Genomic DNA, 6,878 nt, shown 5'->3' on the forward strand with positions numbered 1-6,878 from the left:
TCAGTAGGTGGGGTTCTCCCCTCTGGGCTGTGTGACTCGTGTGGTTCCTGGGACCTGCTCCCTAACAGGGCCCTGGTGCTCTCTGGAGGAAAAGCAGGACCTGATGGGGTGCATGGGCCAGGCTCCAGCCCAGCAGATGACACACAGCTGAGATCTGCATGTTCAGTGTTCAGATCAGGTGTTACTGAACTGTTTGGCAGTGCTACTGAGCAAGGCTTCACCCCAGAAGGGTCTGCACGTCCCTGGTGCTGCAAGTGTGTCCTGCAGCAGAGCATTGTTTTGTGGCTCAGTTTCTCGAGCAGGAATCAGAAAATCTGCATCCCCTCTTGGCTGGGAGGTGTCTGGGAGACGTGTCCTTCCCGTGAGCTTCAGAGCCCAAGAGCAGGAATATCACACGTGCTGGGCTCTTCTAGGGAGTTCTCAGGTGGGAAACTGCTCCTTGCAGCCTGGGCAGGTTGTAGCAGAAGGAATCTCTGCTCTTAGCTGGAGCCCCCAGGTGCCAGCATCACACAGGTGAGACAGATGCAAAATGGGATGAACTGGTGTTGCAGCATGCAAAAATTCCTACCTGCAGCTCCTGCCATCGGTAACTGATATGTCTTAAGTCCGTTTTGTAGTACATGCTGCACCAAGAGCATTTGGAGATGGGTTTCTTACGAGGACAAGAAAGATGCAGCCTTTGTTGTCATCTCCACAGGAGGGGTGCAAACTCTAGATGGTGGGAAGGGGAGCAGCTGTGTATCCTGACACTCCCACTGCCCTGGAGACCCCCCGCTCTGCCAACCTTACAGGAGGGATTTAAGAATCATTTATAAAGTTAAAAAAAAAACAACCAACCAAACATGAGAGAGTCTTCAGTAATTTCTAACTTTGCAAAGCTACCACTGCAGGGAGAGGGTTAATCCCGGGGTGCCTGGGAGCCCGGGGTGCCTGGCAAAGTCCAAAGAGGAGATGGCAGGAGCCCCAGGAAGCTCTGCAGGGTTTGCTCTCACTTGCTCTTTCTCACACACACACACACAGTCGTGTCCACACACGGACACGGAAACCCGGAGCGGCTCTCGGAGGAGCCGGGAACAGGGCGAGGCCCCATCGCGCAGCCAGATCCTCCTGCAGACCTGCAGGCACCTTTGCAAAACCACAAAACGGTAACCAAATAAACAAGCGGGGCGTCTCCAGCTCCACCACACCCCCCCGGGTCCCCCCGCGGGCACCCGGCGGGTCCCGCGGCTGCCCAAGCGCTGACGGAGCTGCTGGGCCAGCCGGGAATCGCTGGGAGGGCTGGTGGGGACAGGACAGGCAGAGGGGCAGGAGGGTGGGCTGGGAGGAGAAGACAGCAGGGTCCTTGCTGCCCCCCGAGGAGCTGAGCCATCCTCAGGGGTGTGCAGGAAAGGCTGGGACATCAAGCAGTGTCCCAGCTCCTGCACAGCCCCATGTGCCACCTTCCCCATCCCACCCCGAGTGCCCCAGACTTCTCAGCAGCTGCCCAGCAGCCCCAGGGGCAGGGCAGGAGATGCTGGTGGAGAAGTGGGCACAAGAGGATGCAGCAGTCCCTGGTAGATCTCAGAGCTGAGCTGCACAGGGTGGGAGGCAGAAAGGGAATTCTCAAGGCCCAGCAAGTTGGGAGGCATGAGGGTCTGGTGTGGCTGTGCTGGGCAGGCACTGGTCTGGTGTAAGGGGTAATCCCCAGGTGTCAACACTGGCTCTTTCACTCCCAGCACACATCCTCAGGTCTTCCCATATCCAGTGGGAAGCTCCTACATCCAGTTTAGCTTCATCTTTTCTTCTAAGCCACCAAGAGCAACTGTAGAGCAGTTTGTGTGAGCAGGAACACCAGCCTGGAGTTCCAGCCACTCATTCAGCTCTCTCTGGCTCTCGTGACCCTCCTGGAGTTCTCCTGACTTGTCCATGTTTTGCATTTTCCTAATCAGGGCTTTACATTTTCCTCATTATTTGGAAAGGTTTATCTTTGCCCTCTAACATTAAACAAAAGCATGCAAAGAAGGGAAGCTACCCAGAGGCCCAGGTTAAAACGAAAGATGAAAGTTCCCCTGTTGATTTCAGCAAGTTTGGGATCAGGGATTAGTTCAATCAGGGGAAACAGCTGCCCTTGCACAGGTCCCATGGAGCTGGGCACTCCAAAAAACAACCCAAAAGATAATTACTCTGTTTCAAGTACAACTATTTGAGGGCTGTTTGCGGTGGTGTCAAACAAAAGACAACTTTCTCCAGGGAGGGAGCGTGATGCATCTTCCACCTGCTGCCTCTGCCTTGCCTGACACCAGAGAAGCTTTCTCTGCAACCACAAGACTCCCAAAAACTCAGTGAAATGCAGAATGTTCTGCTGCCTAAGCTGGTCTCCACCCTGCAGGCTCTGATCACCTCCACCCCTCGGATGTCCCTGCCCTTGTTTTGTCTCACAACCCCTCTTGCAATCTCCTCCCTGCCCTGCCTTCTCTCCTCCCTTACTCCTGCTGACTAGACATTCTGGTACCTCCCATGCCAGCTTCTTTCCATAGCTATGGAAATGCCCCTTGTTTTCCACCGTGTCCCAACTATTGAATAATCAAAGCCAGGGTTGTTCTTGTTCTAGGACTGGCTTTCAGAAGCAGCAGCATGTGGCAATAATGCCCAGGGGAGCCAAGCACAGAGGCTCCTGTCAGCCAAGGAGCAAGGCAGCCCTTGAGAGCTGCCACCCCAGGGGACATGCTTATCAATGTCACACATCCTGGGAGCAGAAGCAGGAGCAGGGATTTGGCTCAGACTGAGCTTCTGAGAAGCTGCTGAGCCTTCTCTACAGCTCAGGAGTTTTCCTACTGATACCAAGTAGGAAAAGGGGCTTTCTCAGAGGCCATAAATTACAGTGAGCAATGTTATTCTTCAAACTGCCCTGCACTGTCTCTCCAGACTCTGCATCATCTTTCCCAGCCCAGCTCCCACCTGTTTTCTTGCTAGAGGTTAAAACAAACCAAAATAACCAAAATTTCCATGCCAGAATGGGAAGTATCAGTGAGGGCTGAGCAGCAGCCTGAAATGGGAGTGGTAAAAATTATCAGATCAGCCAGGACCAAGGGCTCCCTGGGCACTGGTGAGACTCCATGATCCAGGGAGGGGGAGGCATATTCCTGCTTGGAGCTGCTCTGCCCCTGGTACATCCATCCTCCTTAGCTTCTTCTGCTTTATTTTTGTTGTTTTAAATACGTGCCCCTAATTCTTGTGGGTTTGAGGCAAACATGATTTTGGAGACCTTTCCAATACCCTCTTTCAAATGCCTTCTCCAAGCAGGAGAGTCTTATTTTGTCTCTTTCCCATCAGGAAGCCACTTCCCAGCTCCAGTCATACGGGTCACTTTTTAGTCACAGCAACAGCAGTTACCCAACTCGTGCCTGTCAGGACAGCACACACAGGCTGTTTCAATCCTTTGACTTTAAAGGAGCAAATAAACAACCAACAATTTCCAAAAAAAGCTGCATTTCACAGCTGCAGCATCTCTTGTAAGGAAGCAGGTTCATTGCACAAGCAAATACAACCAAGATGAGATGGCCTCGAGCTATATAATCCAGATAAGGGGATGTCCATGTTCAAGGGAACAAGGACTTTGGCTGGAGCCTCCTTTAACAATTAATATACCAGAATGCAATGAGTAAGCAGACATTGAAGTGTCTTGGGTGACCTCATGGACAGGGCAGATCAGGCTCACGGGAAGACATCAGTTAATCAATACATCCATGTTTGCTTTTGCAAAAACAAATTCAAATCAGTTTCAGGCTCATCCAGACCTTGGAAATTCAAATGAGCAGAGAGATTCAGCAGCCTTGCTTTGACCTTGGTGGGACAACCTCCCAAATCCTGCTGTCCTTGATGGGAGAAGCAGGATATTTTGCCTTGGGTAGGGCCTGTCTTTTGCATGGCTGCCCTTGGACTTTCAAATGTGAGACTGAGAAAGCCCTTCTCCAAGAAGCAATGACAGGATTGGAAGGTGACAGGGAGCTTTCACCTCCAGTTTCAGGAGGAAGACTGGAATATGACCACCTTCCAAATCCAAACTAGTCGCCCAAGCAGTCCCAGGTGAATGGGAAACAAAAAAAAAAAGCTGGGATAAACCTAAGTGGTTGGCATGGCAGCTGTCAAGCCAGCTCAGTTCTGCTTTATGCAGCGGTTCTTGCGGTGGTGCTGGAGATGAAAAGGCAGCAGCTCACACACAGATGGCTTTGCTCCCTCCAGCTACCCCATAGCAGCCCTCAAAACACCAGTGTGTCTGCCAGACAATTGCATGTTTGAGCATTGCTGATGGTAGACTTGGTGATTAAGGTAGTGGTGAGGAGGGGGGAGGAGGGTTCTGCAGTTGTCTAGGACTGTGTGGCTCCAGGAGGCTTTGCCAGGGCACAATCCAATTACTTTCAAGCCAAAATAAATTGGTCTGTGTCTGTAATCAGGGAGACACTTGGCTGCAGCCAAAGGAGAGGATGAACTTCCAGGTTTGTGATCTCCACCAAACAAAGCAAGGGAGGGGGAGGCCCTTGCAATCCTGGTTTGCCATCATGAGCTCCTGGTCAGGTAGAACATGGACATTTCCAAGTCTCAACAAGAGCCTGTTTCGCTCAGACTCCTGGCTCCAAGCCCAGCTGGTGCCAGGTACTTCAGAGCAGATGCTTCCAGTCTTTGCAAGTCCATGGATTACTGAGTTTTCCACGTTTCTCAGAGGTGAGCAGGTGCTACCAGTGCTCAACAGCCTGCATGTCTAAAGGTGCTCACACTGAGCCAGGAGCTGGCTTGGGGCATCCTGGGCTCTGTTTCCTTCTCTCTGTGCGTACACTGCAGCCTGCAGCTCAGTCTGCAGAGGAGATGTTGCCCAGCACTGTTGCATTCAGCTCGGGTTTGGATGGTTCCACTTCACCTCCCTGCTGTACCCCAGGCCTCGGTGTCACTTGGGGTGAGTAGTTCTCAGAGATGGAAAAGAGAGCCCACACTGGGGGCAGCAACATAACCTAACCTCAGCCCCTGTGGTCAGAGAGGACAAAGGAAGATGTAAGGTAGATAAATGAGTCTGTAGGGGGGCTGCAGCAATGGAAGCAGGGGCACAGCACCCTAAAACCAGAGTATCATGTCTTTAAACCATCACAGCCAGTAATGGCACATTCCCTATGCCCTAACTGGTTCAAGGGAGCAAGAGGAACATTCAGCCTGCTGTGAGATCATAGAATCATGGAATGGTTTGGGTTGGAACAGACCTCAAAGATCATCTAGATCCAACCCCCTGCATGGGCAGGGACACCTCCCACCAGCCCAGGCTGCTCCAAGCCCCATCCAACCTGCCCTTCAACACTGCCAGGGATGGGGCAGCCACAGCTTCCCTGGGCAACCTGGGCCAGGCTCTCACCACCCTCACAGTGGAAAGTATCTTTCTAATCTCACCTAATCTCCCCCTTTTCCAGCTTTAATCCATTCCCCCTCATCCCATCACTCCCTGCCCTTCTCCAGAGTCCTTCCCCAGCTTTCCTGTAAGCCCCCTCCAGAGATGAAAGGGAATGTGTCCATCCAAGAGTGGCAGGTGGTGCCAGGCTACCCAGGCCAGAGGATGGAGCTGGCCAGGACCAGCCAGCCTCAGGGAGAGATCTCTAATTCCTTCCAGTTGATGGGAAACCTCTTCTTGGCACAGTCTGGTTTTGCTCAGGAGTGGCAATAGCTGGTTGCACACACACAGGCCCCACCAGGGATGTGCTGGGGTGTCTGACGGGTTAATAAAATATTTGGTAGATAGTTTGTGGGGCTTGTTGGGATTTTTTTTAAAGCTTTAATTCATCTTGTTTCCTTGTCCCCTGTCCACTCCCACCTCTCCATCAGGCCCCCAGGGCAGAGCTGCTGGAGAAGCTGAACTCCACGGTATGTGTGTGCCTGTGGCTCCTGGCGACCAGGCTGGGTGGTAAAATCACTTCAAAGGGGCTGCAGGACCAGTGAGCTGCAAAAGGGTGTAATTACCACCGGGCTGAACCACCCTCCCAGGCTGTTTGAAGTAGCTTAGAGCAGAGCAGCATCAAAGGGGAGTGCCTTGCAGGAGCTGCAGAAGGAGGGAAGGAGCCACTGCAGGCACATCCCGGAGTGTCAAGAAGAACAAACCTAAAGGCAGTTTACACCTGCCACCCCAGGTGGATCAGGATCCCTGAGGATCAGGACCTCTTGCCTCTGATCCTGGGAACAGCATCCAGGCAACTCTGCCAGCACAGGAGAAGTGGGGCAGAAATCTTCACCACGCAGAGGGTTAAGGTGAAGGCACTGGGAGGGGTTGCCCTGCAATGATCCCACTGCAGCAAGGAAAGGCAAAGAGAGCACCTGTTTGGAGAAGCAGACCCAGTTTCCATTGCGTGGGAACTGATGTCAAACCATTCCCCTCCAAACTACCTCCCAAAGCAGAGACAAACGTGTTCCTGAGCTTTAAAAAACTACAGATTTTGGGCTGTCAGAAAGACTTTGCTTGGAAGTTTCTCATGTCAAAACATCAGAATGTAATATGGAACGAGGCATCATGCAGCATATAGAAATAAAAAACGTGGCTAGAAATAAAGTAGCTTCTAAAAGTGGTATTTTTTCTAAAAAATCAAGATGAGGTCAGATACAATAAAATCAAGATGAAGCATCTTGCAGTTAAAATGTAGTTGAAATGAGGGAAATGTTTCAGCACTGATGAAAATGCACATCTTATAAGCCCTTTAGGTGGATGCAACTAAATTCCAGCCAGTTAAGTGGCTTAAAAATATAAATCATATATGATCATAGGCCTCCCAGCCACACTCAATCAGATGTCATCAGCCTAGCAAGGTACAATGGCAAAGCAATCCTAAGTGTTTCTATCAAATTAATTACTAATAGATTCCTCTTCAACT

The sequence above is a fragment of the Chaetura pelagica genome, unplaced genomic scaffold (assembly GCF_000747805.2).
Source record: "Chaetura pelagica isolate M959 unplaced genomic scaffold, ChaPel_1.0 scaffold818, whole genome shotgun sequence".
In the NCBI taxonomy this organism is placed as follows: domain Eukaryota; kingdom Metazoa; phylum Chordata; class Aves; order Apodiformes; family Apodidae; genus Chaetura; species Chaetura pelagica.